At 38.4% G+C, this 17,267-nt stretch overlaps 1 long non-coding RNA gene across 7 annotated transcripts in view; it reads left to right on the top strand.

The window, feature by feature from the left end:
- LOC110836681 (uncharacterized) overlaps positions 1-11,186 on the top strand; it is a 140,629-nt gene extending 129,443 nt beyond the window's left edge. For 6 of the 7 annotated variants that reach the window (XR_015534113.1, XR_015534110.1, XR_015534111.1 and 3 more), the window contains one exon: positions 10,115-11,186. This is a non-coding gene — a long non-coding RNA (uncharacterized LOC110836681). Of the gene's footprint in view, positions 1-9,706 lie in introns of all 7 variants that reach the window. The other variant, XR_015534112.1, reaches the window with a different exon arrangement.
- The last annotated feature ends 6,081 nt before the right edge of the window (positions 11,187-17,267 follow it).

The raw sequence follows: 17,267 nt of genomic DNA, 5'->3' as shown, positions 1-17,267 counted from the left end.
GCTGGGGCTGTATGGAAGGGACGCAGTGCATCACCGAGGGACGTGAAGGAGCGAAGGAAGTTATCTGCACGTCGCTAGAATAGTAATACCGGACGAGCCTTGCGATGTATCCATTTCCTCGCTCACAGCCTGACCCATGCCTGGTCTTTGCAGCAGCAGCCTTTGTTCTCTTGTCGGCTTTCTATTGCTCTTACCGGGCTCCACCTTAATATATGTGGGGAATATAATTGGGATGAAGGTACTACTCCCGGACTTCCTCCAACCTTTGTAAATTAATGCCAGAAATTCCGTTCACTCCGTCTTCAAGCCAGTTGCTTTTCAGTACCAATAAGCCAAGGTAAGACTTTTTGGTCATAATATAGGCACGCAAACACTGAAACTACATACAAGGAGTTCTGTGAAAGGGGTTACTTTATTACAAACTAATTTAACTTAATAGTGAACTAATTAAACTTATGTTATTGTAACATTTAATAAAATAGTCTACTATGAATGAACAGAATCTAATTTGAGACAGTAGGTCTGCTATCCACTCCGTTCTGAATAGTTTATACAGACACAAACGTGTAATTTATATGAGCTTAGGGCTGTAATTTTGCATTTGAATCGTATTCTGATGAACGTAGTGCAGAATACCACAACAAAAATATGTATATAATTTTTACGTCTTTAAAATATTAATTTTTGTATACCATAATTTCTTCTTTTATAATATTGAAATGTAATTGCAGGTAATGTGTGTGAGTCTATTTAATACTGATCTGTATAGCTCCCGGAAAAGTGCAGTTCATAACTGTTCAGAATATTAGACGCTACATCTTGCAATAAATAATATTATTTTACAATATTAAGTTTTCTCTCCTACATGCTTTTTCGTGTAAAGTTGTACTCGTAATTTATTATAATTTAATATTTTTGTGATTCAGACGAAGCACAAAGTCCAAAAGAAACAATTTTTGCATAGCCAATTGTAGTTTCACTACTTAAATTTTACGCTGAAAATTCGAATCATAAACCGATAGTGGAAGAGGTTCTGGTTTAACTGACGACAACATTTTTTTGCAACGAGATTGGAATGCTGTAATATTAATATTAACGCCAAGTATTTCATGTCCAGCGTCTCCCAGTTTCAGAGATCATGACGCATAATTATTCTTATATGATATCTTAGACTTTACGACGTTATGCATTCTGAAATAGAAGTAAAGACAGGACTAGGTGTAGCCTACTTTATTTTATTTACCGACGAATAACTTTTCTAATTCAGAATGCTGGATTCGTAGGGAAATTTTGGTTAATATGGCGAAGTTGGCAACATAATGAAATAACGTTATTTATAATGCTGGCAGTGCGATAAAACAGTCGAAATTTATAATTTACAGCACGAAGGCTGTGACAACACTTAAAGGTATTTCGCACGTTTGCTGTATTCAGAGGTTGCAGTCAAGATGATCAGTGTTTATCAGTAATTTGTTAAGAATTGTTATGGAAATCAAAACTCTTGGTGCTTTTCATTAGATTGTTTCATAGGGCTATGAAAATCTTCGAACATACAGTGGTCCTTATAGTTCTAATAAAGTCTATTAGTATGAAAGCAGGAAATCATGTCCTAATGTACCTAGAACAGGTGTTCTAAACATAAATGCCTTATAACTTTCTATTGCTGACTTAACAGGGTCATAAGACCTGAGCACATGGCACAGTGGTTGCGCAGTTTAATGAGTCTGTTAGTAACGGTCCATCCAGATGCAGTAACGAGCTGTAGAAACTGAGAAATATTAACGTTTCTTCAACGTCACTCCAGACGGGGCTGGAACGAGAAAAACAATTTTTACTGTTGTTTTAATTAGTAAAATCTTATGACCGATGATTTATTTTTGTAATCATGGGGCACAGTTTGGTATCCACAGATAATTAGTACTCATAGAACACCGTTTTGGACATTTTGGGATGTTACGCCATTTTACCGTTGTACACTTTCCAACCTTTGGAGTACGAGGGTAAAAGACAGTCCACAATTCGTATTGCGTTTCTGTACGTTTTTGCGTGATGAGATTACCTGGAGAAGTAAAAAAAGATTCTCTAAAATTTTATGAAAATTTTAGATTTGACACTGTCCACTGTCTGGGAGTATATTACCTTTCTCCGACTTAAAGAAAGTCAACTTTATTTTATACTTATTATTATCAAATCTAAAACTTCTTGACGATGGTGAAGAGTCAATTGATTAAAAATTTACTTGGATATTATCCATCGTCTAGTAAATATAAAACGTAAAACGACGTTTCGGAAATGGGACTCTATCTCTGTCTTCAGGTTCCCACACAGTTACGTCCTTTTACGTTTTATATTTACTAGACGATGGATAATATCCAAGTAAATTTTTATTCAATTGACTTATTATTATGCTCACAGATTCTGATTATTTTTCTTTTATCTTAAAATATGTCAGTGTAATAACAATTATCTCAAGACGACAATCTGGTGAGGTACTCAAACTTCCTGCATATCAAACCAAATATACCTCGGGCAACATTGGCATAAGGAACGAGAGTGTTGGCTTTCTCTCAGTGAAAATTCATAACAATTTAACGGCGCCTATATTACGTCCAGTAGAATCTCTTTATTTTTATCTGCTGAGGTGAAAGTGTACTTACTCTTTCCGGTTTTTAAGTAGGCCCATGTGGCTTTATAAATGAAAGAAGGCACAAAACATTATTGTTCACATAACACAATCAAAACAAAATTTGTGTATCAGACTACGTAAGGTCACAAAATTTAATTATGTAACTTTAACCCGTTTCTTGACGGTTTTCATAAGCTAAATTCTGTGTTTGCAGTTTATATACACAAATAAAGGTTGAGAAATAATAAATGCAGGTGCAAAATAATTAAATTCTTCTAAAGAAAATACTCTTTTATCTTGATTCTGCTGCCAAATAATTGTATGGAGTTACAGACGTATGAACAAACGTTGTTATTTTTAAATACTGAAATGTGTTTACTACTCACAATATTTTACACATGAGCTTTGCACCTCAAAATTTCTGGCTGCCAAGCAGTTGACGTACAAAACTTGAAACAAACGAGTTGTCTTCGGAACACCAGGTATATTTTAGAGAGTGTTAACTATACATAAATACCGCCATGGGGAACAAAATTTCATATCAGTTGACAAAACTAATAACTATGGAAAGGTGAACGTGTTATTCCTGTTAGTAGTTTATTAACTTCAATGCACATTAATATTCATAACGTTGAGACGCCATGAATGATCAGAGAGGCTTTTATTGGATTGCTATTACTAATGCAATATTCAGCAAACATTACACTACGATGTTACATATTTAATGTTGAGTTAAATTTAGATTGAACTGCTATTCTCTAATGTCCTTTGACGTCTACCACGTTGATCCTAGTTGACCAAGTCTACTAACGTGTTCTTCTAAATTTCTGCTTTGACTCGTGTAATTGCAGTAAAGTATATGTTATTTCTAATTGTCTCTTTATCAAAACGATATGCTGTGGGCGAATGCGATAGTATTTACAACTTAGTATAGCCTAAAAATGTTTAAATATGTCGTTTAGGACACAAAAGTAATTATTTTACACGCTGGAGTTAGGAATAAATATAAAGCAACTATTTATCGTATAATAACTATCTCATAAGACCAGGCGTATCAACTTCGGATTTGGAAAGTCCACTGCCGAAATCTAGTCAGTATACTAAGTTATATTAGTTATCAAATTAACTGCTATATGGAGTGTAATGTATCGCCATTGTCTAAACCTTAAGTCAAAACAAAAATGGGAAAGAATAGAAATATTTTTCACAAGCGTGTACCAGACAAAATAAATAAATCTTAAAAATTTCAGTTTCAAACAATGGGTACTCCAAAATACAGGCGAGGTAATATCTTAAGTCTTTAAGTTAGACAGAATAGAGCAGGAGAGTCAAAAGCGTATATTTTGTCCGTCTGTCTGACACAAACAAGGTTACTGTTGAATAAACGTTTTCACATAATTTCTTCAAAAATATTTTCACAGGAAATTTATAAACCGTTCCACAAAAGTAAACTGAAAAAAAAATGCTGCTTACCCCAGTGCACGAAACAAATAAACAGGCTACAAACAGACAGACTGAAAACAGACTTACAGAACAGTGAACAAAAATGAACGAGACCAGTTCTACGAAACAGAATAGCGACTTCTCAGAACTGTAGAGAAATATGACGTGAAGCTTTCACGGCGGCTTTCATTAATAAACCTTTCTCGGGCTATCAGCCGTGTTAGATGGTGATTAATCGCCGACGTTTCGAAAACCATCTCTGTCACACAGTCAACAGCCTTGAAAATGAGGACAGAGATGGTCCTCGAAACGTCGGCGATTAATCACCATCTAACACGGCTGATAACCCGAGAAGACTTTATTAATACTGTAAAGATCTCTGAGACATCACCATCTCCCTTTGCAGTTGTTTCCATCACAGAATGAATGGAAGGGAAGAATTGTCGTATGTCTTATGTTTTGAAACATGTAATCCTATTTTCTTCATTAATTTCAAACTTCCAGCTTCAGACCCGATCCGTAGGTCATAGGTTAGATTTAATTCTAATAAAAGTGTAACACTTGCGATTGAGATTCTCACGGTGACGAGTATACAAGTAAGCAGTTGATTGTCTTCTGGGTTGCTGTGCTGTGGAGTCTGACAGACGATGCACGCAGCAAACACATCTGAAATGTCGGTAAACGTCTTCCAGGCTACATGGCACATCAACCCACAAGACAACCATCTTCAGAAGCGTCATCAAATTTTATGGTCGAATGGTCACTGCTGATGTTTCGTATTCGGGAGTTCGGGGTTCAAATGTCGGCCCGACATTTAGGTATCCCGACTGAGGGTTTAAATGCTTTTTATATTCATCCAGGGAACTTCCTTCCGTATTCTTTAAAATTAATTATTAATTAATCATCCTATCATACGACGCTATATAGTCTGAGCAACTGGCAATATAGTTAAGTAAACCACAAATAAATGAACAAACATTACTGTTCCTAGTGAGGGATTCCATCTATGAGAATAAATGCTGTCAGGATTGAAGCACTAAAATACATAATTTAAGGCAGATGATATTCATTAGAGAAAACAAGGAGACAACAAGAGTTGTTATAAAGTTCTAAATTACGAGAGCAAATTAGTAATTCCTAATTAGATTATCACGTGGGAGAATGTTTTTATACTTGGTGTTGTTGTTGTTTTATTCCTCTTTGGACAAACAGTGCCATTCTGAATCTGTGTTATACTCTTACGAACCCTCTACATCAAACTATGGGCGAGGGAGTTTAATGTTAGGAAGTCGAAGAGACTCGTGTGGAGTGAAAACGCAATTAGTACGAGTAAATACACACTTGTGATGTTAGGCATATGACGGTACGAGCTATGTGATAGGTGGAACTTTCGAGTAGCCTACATGTTTTTGAAGATCGATTGACTGACTGCCAGTTTCAAATGTTTGCTGATGTTGCATGTTTGGGTTTCCGATACCTTGCAAACGTGCTTCTTCGAGATAGTATATTACATACGTAGACTAATACTGACTTCCCATCTAACAGTCACTAACGTGGAGTTTGATTTCAAAATACGGCCGAGTCCCGATTATCCGACCTAAACGTGGCCGAAGGTTGGTCGGATAATCTAATATGCCGGAATTCTCAGCCAAATTGTTAGTATTCCTATTTCCAATACATTTTACAAAACATTCTTGATTTGAGTTTAGTACTTTAAAGGCAGCAGTTACTTGGGCCACTCTGCGTGTGAGACATTCCGCAAAGGGAGGCCCATAACGTCAACACATAGCGGAACCTTGTAAGCAATTTTAACCTAACCCTTAGACTTGAGCGAAGTGTGCAATATGAACACATAGCTACAGCCATACACGACTACATTAGCTGGTATAATATGCTAATCTTGAGAGTACAGGCAGAGACAGAGAAGAAGGTTGCTGGGGTAATAACGTAATTATGGGGCTGGGCTGCGTAGATACCATGAAGACGTGGAGGCTAACCCCAGTTCCACCCTACCTAACGTTACTTTGGGGCGAACATTTCTACTGTGATGTGTTAAAGTGCTTGAATTTATGTTTCTTCAGTTGCAGTGCGCTTAACAAATCGTTGTGTTGTCGTCTACAAGACAATAGTAAACTGCAGGTGTCATCACTAAGATCATTCGCTAACTCAACAGTTCAGTCTTTGTTTATGTCATTACACAAATCCCCTCACGTTATAGAACATGGAACAAAAGAGTTTAATGTCCCCTTACATTTTTAGAGTTCGTATCTCAGCCAGTTCAATATATTCTACATCCTTATAATAGTATTATTCGGCCTACGCATTCATCTATCACCAATAGAATTTAGAAGATTACTGTCTCCTGGGTTGTTGTACCGTGTATTCTGGCAGAAGTTTACCGACGTTTCAGAAGTGCTTTTTGCCTCCATCATCAGCCCTTATCGCACTGATGATGGGGGCAGAAAGCACTTCTGAAACGCCGATAAACTTCTGCCAGAATACATGGTACAACAACCCAAATGACCGTCATTTTCATATTCGCCACCGCGAGAACATCAAAACATTAGTTTAGCTCTACTCCATTGACACATTCTGCAACAAGAAAGTTGCTTCAAATAGACTTCAGTTAAATAAACATATGTTCCATGCTTTTGTTCAGAAATCAATTTAATAAAATATGCCTGTCTGCAAGTATAACGAAAAGAGTTTTGGGGTTCTGAAGGCGACGAGTATGAATATATCTATCTTCCGGAATATATCACTTTGTAGTCTGGTGGATATTTACCGACGTTTCAGAGGAGTTTACTACATACATAGTGAGAGTGAATATCTATCAGACTTTTCAATGTTATATCCCAGGTGACAGCCATATTTATAATAACAATCACGTGAAGACGAAAGTTAGACAAGTGTTCAAACGTCGTGTAAGCCTACGTAAAATATTCTTGTGATGTATATTTTACGTGAATGAAATCGAGTTGGTTTGTGAATAGTGACGACCTCACAATGTCATTGTTGCTCTGTGGTTGTTACGAAGTATCATGAATATCACAAACGTAGACAGAAGTGTTAACCGCGGTTAGTACCGTGGGTGCAATTAATCAAACATAGAAATAGTCACAGGTCACTACCACACCTTACTCTAAGCAAATTGAACTTCAGCAAACTCGACATCGTTCAGTCGACACTACTAAAATGTATTAAATACGCGTTACTCTATCCGAATCCATTAATTCGATGAAAATTGTTTTCTGTGTTCCTTTTGCATTCTGGAGTCAGCTCACCTTATTGGATACTCCTTCGAAAATCCAGAGTTCAGTGAAGGTTGAAGCCATGGGACTCAGGGGAGCGCTATGAGGTCATGTGGTGACCATGTACAAGCTCCAATACAAGCATGCCATAGCTTCGCATGAGTCTTGGGCTCTAGTGTTACCTCGTTCTCCAGGGACGCGGGCAAGACCAGCTACCCACCCCTCATATATACAAAACCCAACAAGCTTCAATTACCCAGAATATTGGACTAGACGCAGTCTACGTTGGTGGTATCTTGCTGAACTCAAAGGACAAAAAGTCATTTTACGTCTACTGAATAAGAATTAAAAAGGGATGTGTCCCTGAAAGTAAACGCACTGAAAGATCTGACACCCATTTCGAAGTTGAAACAAAAAATCGTGGCATTAGGCCATTTTCTTTCTTACCTTATTAAATTAAATTTTGAAAGAGAAATAGTTAAAAAATGCACATACCTAAAGACGCTAATGCTCCCGCTTTAAAGAGGTAAATCGGAAATTAAATAAATTATATGTAAAAAATACATTTTCCTATATATATATATATATATTTCTTTACACTTTAGTGAAAATAATATTATGTACTGAAGTGAAACAATTCCTTTTTAATGGAAGCATTAACAAGTGCTTTGAAATCATAGTTTTTATTAACCCTTTGGAGTCCAATGGAAACTATGTGTACCACTTATTTTAACAACAAATCTAAAGTTTTTATTTATGGAATTTGATTGTCAGAATAGACAGCGCTCATTTCCTTAATGAGATTTAACCAGCTAATCTTTGTATTGAAATAAATGATATGTTCTGTTTGAGCTACGGACTAAATTCTTAAATGCTATTTAGACAAGCTTAGACTTCAAAGGCGTTGTCACACTCTCTAATCTTTCCTCTTGACTGGACTCCATTCACTCAGTACTTGTTCTTACTGAATCATAAAAGCCTATCAACCGATCAGCTGTTAAGTGACTATGAACGGCTTTGGTTCATGCTGTCATTTATAGACGTACTTGATCAAGCAGACGTTTCGGTGGCGTTCCTAACTACATGTGGTCTTTAGCCAGTCTCTTCGTGCCTCAGCAAACTGAGACCGAAGCCACATCATAAAGACAGTGTATTCCTGTACCTATTTGCAGCAACCATGAGTGTAATGAAGTCTCCTATACACTTTGTACAGGCAATGGTTCCTAATCTTCATAAACCATAGCCTACACTTCGCCTTGTAGCTAGCAAACAAAGTTGTAAGAGGATTCGTATAATATCCCCTCTCTGTGGTTTTCGGGGTCATGGGAGCCAAAGTGGCCCAGGAGAAATGGTAAGATGGAGTCGTGAATAAACGACATGCCTAGATGTAAATGTCTAGGTATTTTTCGATAGAAATTCGATTAGATGTTAACATCACTATGCTGTTAATGTTTCAAATAATAATTAAAATCCAGTTTAGTGGTAGACCCTTTTACCATTTAAAGTCGAAGCTGATATATATATATATATATATATATATATGTATATATATTTAAAGATTTAGTCACTATCTCCGGGAAATAACATTTCTAAGATCAATTACATAATGTCGTTTCAAGAAATGTTTGTTGTTTACCTTGAGAATCTTACGAAAAAAATCAATACATGCTGTGAGCAAAGAGGAGCGTTATGTATTTATAAATCTGGTGGTAAATATTGTTACCCTTGAGCCTTAAATTTTCAGTTATAAAATGAAAGAATAATTGGCCTGCAAGTCAACTGTATTGCCTTGACGTTTATGGTTGTTAGGATATCAAAGCGTAAGCTGCCAGGATTTGATGTAATGTAATACTTTATGAGTAGCCAAAATTTCTTTAAAGTTTTTAATTTTCTGTCGAATAAGTTCTGTCAGTTCTTCCATTAGAAACTGTTCATGTGTTTACCAAGTCACTGTTAAATATTATGACAGTTTAAAATAGTGATTTGGGATAGGATAGTGAAATAATGGGTAGTTGTCTAGTGTATCATACTCATAATGAGGTATATGGGGAGGAGGGGGTGGAGGGAGGGAGGAAGGGAAGTTAATGTAAAGAGGATCAGAATTGATGAGGATAAATTCTCACAATTTTTCCGTTCCACGAGCACCAGCAAACACTTCCAGACTCCACCATAGGCGCCATTATACATTCGTTTGCATTTTATATAAATTTTTCTGCATCGTACGAAGAGCGCAATTGTCCAGTGAACCATGACGGACATTAGGTGTTATATTAGGAGTAGAAAACATGAATAAATAAATAAGTACATACAGAAATTAATAAAATAAAATAAAGTGCTTGTTTTAAGGTATTTTACGATTACAGATGAGATTTATTTGTTGTTTAAGACTGATGTTAAATCGAATGGGCCCTACTACTTCCACGTCATTCATGAAGTACAGATTACATACCGCAGGAAACGCAGAAGTATGAATCTACTCCATCCTGGTCTGTTCTGAACTTATTGCCATGCTTTGTCATATATCAAGCACCTTTCTTGCGTTCTGTAAGGTTACTACCCTGCCAGATAGCAACGACTTGTAAAAATCCTTTTTGTGCATGCACGCAAGCATATGAAAACATAATCCCAATGCAGAAAGCCATGAGGTAACATGACGTATAGATAGGTTATGTAAAGTAGAGGTCTAATGTTGGCACGTTGGTTTTTTTGGTAGTCCGTTCGGCACATATCTGGGCTTAAACCTCTGTGTCTACCCTAGCTGTGTGTGTGTGTGTTTTAACTCAAGTTCTTGCAGTGGGTGGTGGAAACACTAAAGGCAGCCAGCACGTTGCGTTAATGCAACGAGAAGACAAAACCCAGCATCAGGTCGGGGCGCCTACACACCCCTTCTCCGACCCCGCAACCATCTCCTCTCTGCCCACTAACTGGAGCTCCGATTAGACAAACTGTCCCAGCGGCTCCAGTAACAGAGACTGCAAGAGGAATAAGGAGGGAGATGGTAATTATTCAACTTGCTCAGATAGCCATCTCAGAACTACGGGTCTCCTCTCCCAGTTGCATGGAGTAACGGAATTATTGGTCCCACTTACTCTTGCCTTATCACAGATGAAGATAAAACCTGGACACAAGTGTTATTGCACCTATAGGGAGGCACAAATAAAGTGGGACTTAAAACGTAGGCTTCACTTCACATTAATGTAATACTGCCACGCACCATTGTATTGCTTTGTGTTTTGCTGGATCCAACTTCTTTATACGAAAACTGCTTTGGTGAGGTGCAGTAGAATTGTATTCGACGATCAATGAAATACATGATTAAATTGTCTTTGAAGCATGAACGACAAGTATTAGTTGGTTACAGAATTTTGTGTTTAAGTTTGTTAGAATTTAAGACAGGAGATACGCTGGAAAGATGAACAGATTTAAGGTTGAAAGGCAGACTGGAATTAAAATATTAAAATAAAAATTGTTGAGAAGAATATTGCTAGTATGAATTCGTACAATGGAGTGGATTTCTGTGATTATTATTTGTCAATTAATTATGCCACTACTGTTTGCAAATAATTAATTGTACGTTAATTTCTTTACAGTTTAGGTCAGAATAATGTAGCTTACTAATATAGTAACGCTTTAAGCGAAGACAAAAGCAAATAGAAATGAGAAGTAAACGCTACCTACACTTAATCTGGCCCATTACATTTTAATTTCAGAGGCATGACATTTTAATACAGTACAAAAAGACAATGGGGGAAAATTTCATCCAAGATTTAATAAAATTAATTTTACATTTCGTATTAGGCCAAATTCTTACATAGTCTATTCTGATAACGATCTCTGTAAAAAGATAATAAATCGGCATAAATACACTTTAAGCATCTCGCATTCCCGTCTTTTAAACATCAACTGAGGGACTTCCCCTGAGGATACGCTTTGTCCACAAGAAAAGGGTAAGTTCTGCACTTCTGTGTTCTTGTTGCGCGATAATAAATCTTTGTCATGTCACTCGGGTATGTAATATTACACATTTATTCCAGTTTTCGTTTCAGAGGAAAAAGCTTAACACGTAAAGTTTTAACGCATAGGTAAATGTGTAGGACATGAGGTTTTTACGACGGTGAGTCTGAAGATTGCTGTCTTATGGGTTGTTGCGTCGTGTAGTTTTGTAAAAGTTTACCGACGTTTCAGAGGTCATTGCTGCCTCCATCATCAGCAAATGGAATGGAAGGGAAAATTATATTAAAATTGATAGTAGAACAGGATATGAGTGTATGGGTTGGATTCGGTTGGTACTGGGATTTTGTAAATATGGTAATGAACCTGTTAACTAACTAACTAACTAACTAGATGGCTTACCGAATCCGAAGGTTCATCACCGAATTAACCAAAGCCCTCCACCGGACCCTGTCCTGGGCCAACAAAATCCAGTTTCCTTCAACTCCTATCTCCCATAGATCCCGCCTGAGATTATCCTCCCATCTACGTCTAGGTCTCCCCAGCGGTCTCTTCCCTTCAGGTTTCCCAACCAGTACCCGGTGCACACCTCTTGTCCCATCCATGCGAGCTACATGCCCAGCCCATCTCAATCTTCTCGACTTAATCACCCTGACAATACTGGGGGAGGAGTACAGATTTTTAAGCTCATCATTATGCAGTTTTCTCCACGCCCCATCGTCTTCCCTCTTAGGCCCAAATATCCTCCTCAACACCCGATTCTCAAACACCTGCAATCTGTATTCCTCCCTCTGAGTGAGAGACCATGTTTCGCACCCATGAACCTGTTAGTTCCATAAAGGATTGGTATATATGTGACTAGCTGAATTATTATCGGCTTTTGAAGAAAGATTCTGCTTCATGAACCAGATATATTCAATCATGGTTGTAGAAAAGTCCATGAGTAGAATCGAGGAACTTATCAACATAAACAAACGAAACTGTTAAGAAACATTGTATATAACATTTCCTGCCGTTAGGTGAAAAGACTGGTCTATATAATTGCACGTGGGACTGGGTGTAGTAGTTTGTGATATGAAGGACCAAAATAATAGCATCAAACAGTAGAACTAAGTACCAGGACACACTGTATTTCCATCTGTTAGTCTGACGTCAGACTAATTACAAACTTATGGTCAGGTCGAAACTCTAGCTGAAGTGATTTTGCGTTCACAAGTCTGAACAGCTCGACGACTCTTGTAGTGGCAGCGAGAAACTTACTAATGATCTCATGTTGTAAAGATGGAAATAGACTAGCCTCTAAGCTTATAGTTACTAATTACTTTTTTACAGCTTCTAAGCGACTTGATTTTTCTTGTGTTGTTCCTGAATTTTGAGCGGGGCTATACGAACCGCCTATTATCGAAGTAGCACTACTAAGTCAAACGACGTAATTCAGAGCATAACTCTGATATCTAGAAGTTACTAGTCCCTACAACGCAAAATGGTTATAGGCATGTGATCAACAGATAAGCACAAAATAACTGCCCTTCTAGCCATATCTTCCACGACAGACTTTACTTATAGCAACAAGCTGCAAAGATAAACGAGAAATAAAATGTAATGAAACGTCTTTCCTCAGAGTTTCACAACCCAATAATAATCTTCACAAATCTTAAATTGTGTTTGTATTGAGCCAATAAATATTCTGTGTAATATAAAACTAGATATCTATGCTACACAGAAATGTCCATAATATATTGGATGTACCAACTACAACACGCTCTCACGGAATAAGTCTGTGCCGGACCCGGTCTATAACGGATCCGGTCACCCCAGGAACCGCACTCTGCCGGACCTGGTATTTGCAGAAACCGGACTCTACCGGTCTGACTCTGGGACTGTCTGCTTGCCCCAGTCACTATCGGAAATGATCTCTGCCAGACACGGCCTTTGCCGGACACGGTTTCTGCCGTACCCGGTCTGTGACTGACAGGGTCTGTGCCATACCCGATCTCTGCCAGTCTGGGTGTCTGATGGAACGCCTTCCAAAATTCGAAAATTTTCAAAAATTTCAAAAACTTTTTAAATGTCATAAAAAACGAAAATAACTAAAAATTATCGAAAATTATAAAAAATTGAAGTTGGAATTTTTTAAAAAAATTCAGTTTTGTGCACTTTTTGAACATTTTCCAATTTTTTTTAATTTTTCGAAAATATTTAAAAATTTCATTTTTTTAAAAAAAATCTCCGCACTCGGTATCTTCTGTACCATGTTTCTTTTATGACTCGGTCTCTGCCTACACTAGGTCACTGCTGGACCCGGTCTCTGTTGGACTCGGTTTCTGCCGATCTGAGCCAGAGAATGTCTACCGGCACAGGTCTCTGCTGGTCTTTCTCTTGTACTGTGTGTGCCGGACTCGATCAGTGACAGACACGACCTTTGCCGGACACGGCTCCAGCCAGACAGGGTCTCTGACTCGTTCTGTATTATACCCGATCTTTGTCGGTCCGAGTGTCAAATTTAAATTTTTTTTAAAAAAAATTCCAAAACTTATTAAATGCAATTGAAACGAAAATAACTAAAATTTTTTGAAAATTTTGACACTTTTTTGAAGTTGGCATTTTTCAAAAATTTGCAGTTTTGTTCGCTTTTTGAACATTTTCCAACAATCTTTGATTTTTGGAAAATTTTAAAATTTCAAATATTTTTTCAAAAATCTCCACACTCGATCACATCTGTAGACTGTCTCTGCCGGACACGGTTATTGTTGACTCGGTCCACGCACGCACCAAGTCACTATCGGACCGGGTCTCTACTGGTCTCGGTTTATGTCGGTCTAACTCTGGGACTGTCTGCCGTCACCGGTCAAAGTGGGAACAGGTCCCTGCTTGTCAGTCTCTGGTACTGTTTGCTGGACACGGTCACTGACGTACCGGGTCTCTGCTGGACACGGATTGAACCAGACATGGTCTCTGAATGATTCGGTCTGTGCTATACCAGATATCTGCTGAACAGGGTTTTTGCAGGAACTGGACTCTGTTGGACCCGGTTTTGATGGTCCGAGTCTAGCAGAGTACGGGTGAAGCAGAGACCGGTTCTAGTAGGGATAGGGTATATTATTTATATTATTATTATTATTATTATTAAGTGTTCTGTCTTACGACAGGTCCATTGCTCTGCCCAAAAAGAGCTCTCCAGTTATCCCTATTCTCGGCTTCTCGCTTTAATTCCTGGAACGTCATCTTTCCTTGTTTAAGGTCGTCGGTTAGCTGTATCAGTCTTCTTCCCAGTCCTCGCTTTCCTTCAACCTGGCCTTCGATGATATCACTCAGTAACCCATTCCTTCTCATAATATGTCCCAGCCAGTTAGCTTTCCTTCGTGTAATCGCCTGCAGAATGTTTCTTTGCTCGTTGACTCTCCTCAATACTTCTTCGTTGGTCACTCGATCCGTCCACCTGATCTTCTCTATTCTTCTCCAACACAGGGATAGGGTAGGGAATATTTTTAATTTTTTAAAAAAATTCAAAAATAAAAAAATGCTAGAAATCGTCTAAAATGCGCACAAAAAAATTTTTGAATTTTTTTTGAGGATGAAATTTTTAAATTTTTTTAATTTTGTGCGCTTTTTGGACAATTTCAAGATATTTTGTTTTTTGAAAATTTTAAAAAATTGATTTTTTCAAAATACTCCCCATTCGAACCCTGCCACAAACGGTCTGCCTTACATTGTCTCTGCCGGACTCGGTCTCTGCGGGACTCGGTCTTTGCATGATATGGTCATTGTATGACCCGGTCTCTGCAAAGACCAAGTCCAACAGACACCGGGTGATTCAGAGACCGAGTCCGACAGAGACCAGGTGAGGCAGTGACCGAGTCTGACAGAAACCGGATGAGGAGGTGACCGAGTCCTACAGAGACGGGGTGAGGCAGACACAAAATCCGGCTGAGACAGGTTGATGCAGTGACCGAGTACGACAGAGACAGGAATAGGCAGAGATTAAGTCTGGCAGAGAACGGTCCAAGAAGGCATCGGGTAAGGAAAATTGTTAAATTTTTTTTTCGAAAAATAAAAATTGCTGGAAATTGTCTTAAAAGAGAACAAAATCAAAATTCTTTCTAATGCATGAAATTATTTTTGAATCCAAAATTTTCCAATTTTTATAATTTCGTGAGATTTTGGGAAATTTCCAGCAATTTTTGGTTTTTTGAAAGTTTCGAAAGATTTCGAAAAAACAAGAAATGCCGGAAAATGTCTAAAACGCGCATAAAACCATTTTTGATAAAATTTAAAAAAATTGTGAAATTTTTCAATTTTTTTTATTTTGTGCGCCATTTGGAAAATTTCCAGAATTTTTTGAAAATTTTGAAAATTTTTAAAATTTGCTACAAAATTTTCCCAACCCGATATCTGACAGACACGTTTTATGGCGTGGCCTGTGTCTGACGCCCCATCTCACTGACGGACAGTGACTCCACTGTACACAGTCTCCAGATCATCCGGTATCTCTATGACCCTGTTTCTTCGGCGCCGTCGTTGCAAGGAACGCTTCCGGCGGACATCTGGTGAGGCATAGACGTTGTCCGCCAGAGACAGTGTGAGGCAGAAAACACGTCCGGCAGGGACTTTGTGAGGAAGAGACTGAGTAAGGCAGAGAGCTGGTGAGGCTGTCGACGAGTCATGCAGAGACCTGCTATGGTAGAGACAAGTTCTAGCAGGAAGCTGTTCTAGTGAGGTTCGTGTGAGACGAATTTTGAAAATTATTGAAAACTTTCGAAAAACCAAAAACTGCTGGAAAATGTCTAAAACGCGCACAAAAACGAAAAAAATAAAAAAATTGTAAAGTTTTTCAAATTTTGTTTATATTGAGCAAAATTTGGAAGATATCAAGCATTTTTCGAATTTTTTAAAATTTTGAAAAATTTATAAATTTGTTTTAAAATTTTCCGAGCCCGATACCTGCCAGACATTTTCTGACGTGGCCTATCTGACGCACCTATTCACTGACGAACAGGGATTCCGCTCTGCACAGTTTCTAGGCCAGTCCAGGCACCCTGCCTTGCCTGGCTTCCCAAGTCTTGAGAAGTTCTTGTCCCAAGTCATGAGAAGTCACTTGTCCCAAGTCTTGAGAAGTCACTTGTCCCAAGACAAGGGAAGTCACTTGTCCCACGTCTTGAGAAGTCACTTGTTCCAAGCCTTGAGAAGTCACTTGTCCCAAGACTTGAGAAGTTCCTGTCCCAAGTCTTGAGAAGTCACTTGTCCCAAGACTTGAGAAGTTCTTGTCCCAAGCCTTGAGAAGTTACTTGTCCCAAGTCTTGAGAACTTCTTGCCCCAAGCCTTGAGAAGTTCTTGTCAAAATCCTACAGAAGTCACTTGACCCAAGCCTTGAGAAGTCACTTGTCCCAAGTGTTGAGAAGTCACTTGTCCCAAGTCCTGTGAAGTCACTTCTCCCAAGTCTTGTGAAGTAACTTGTCCCAAGTCTAGAGAAGTTCTTGTCCCAAGTCTTGAGAAGTCACTTGTCCCAAGTCTTGAGAAGTTCTTGTCCCAAGCCTCGTGAAGTCACTTGTCCCAAGTCTTGAGAAGTCACTTGTCCCAAGTCTTGAGAAGTTCTTGTCCCACGTCCTCAGAAGTCATTTGTCCCGTCTTGAGAAGTTCTTGTCCCAAGCCTTGAGAAGTCACTTGTCACAAGTCTTGAGAGGTCACTTGTACCAAGTCTTGAGAATTTCTTGTCCCAATTCTTTAGAAGTAACTTGTAACAAGTCTTGAGAAGTTCTTGCCCAAGCCTTGAGAAATCACTTGTCCCAAGTCTTGAGAAGTTCTTGTCCCAAGCCTTGAGTAGTCACTTGTCCCAAGTTTTGAAAAGTTCTTGTCACAAGCCTTGAGAAGTCAATTGGCCCAAGTCTTGAGAAGTCACTTGTCCCAAGTCTTGAGAATTTCTTGCCCCAAGTCTTGAGAAGTCACTAGTCCCAAGCCTTAAGAAGTTCTTGTCCCAAGACTGGAGAAGTCACTTGTCC

This window comes from Zootermopsis nevadensis, unplaced genomic scaffold, assembly GCF_977971745.1.
Source record: "Zootermopsis nevadensis isolate Lab colony 2312 unplaced genomic scaffold, Znev_1.0 Znev_ptg000008l, whole genome shotgun sequence".
Lineage (NCBI taxonomy): Eukaryota > Metazoa > Arthropoda > Insecta > Blattodea > Termopsidae > Zootermopsis > Zootermopsis nevadensis.
This window is presented reverse-complemented; position numbering and strand designations above follow the sequence as displayed.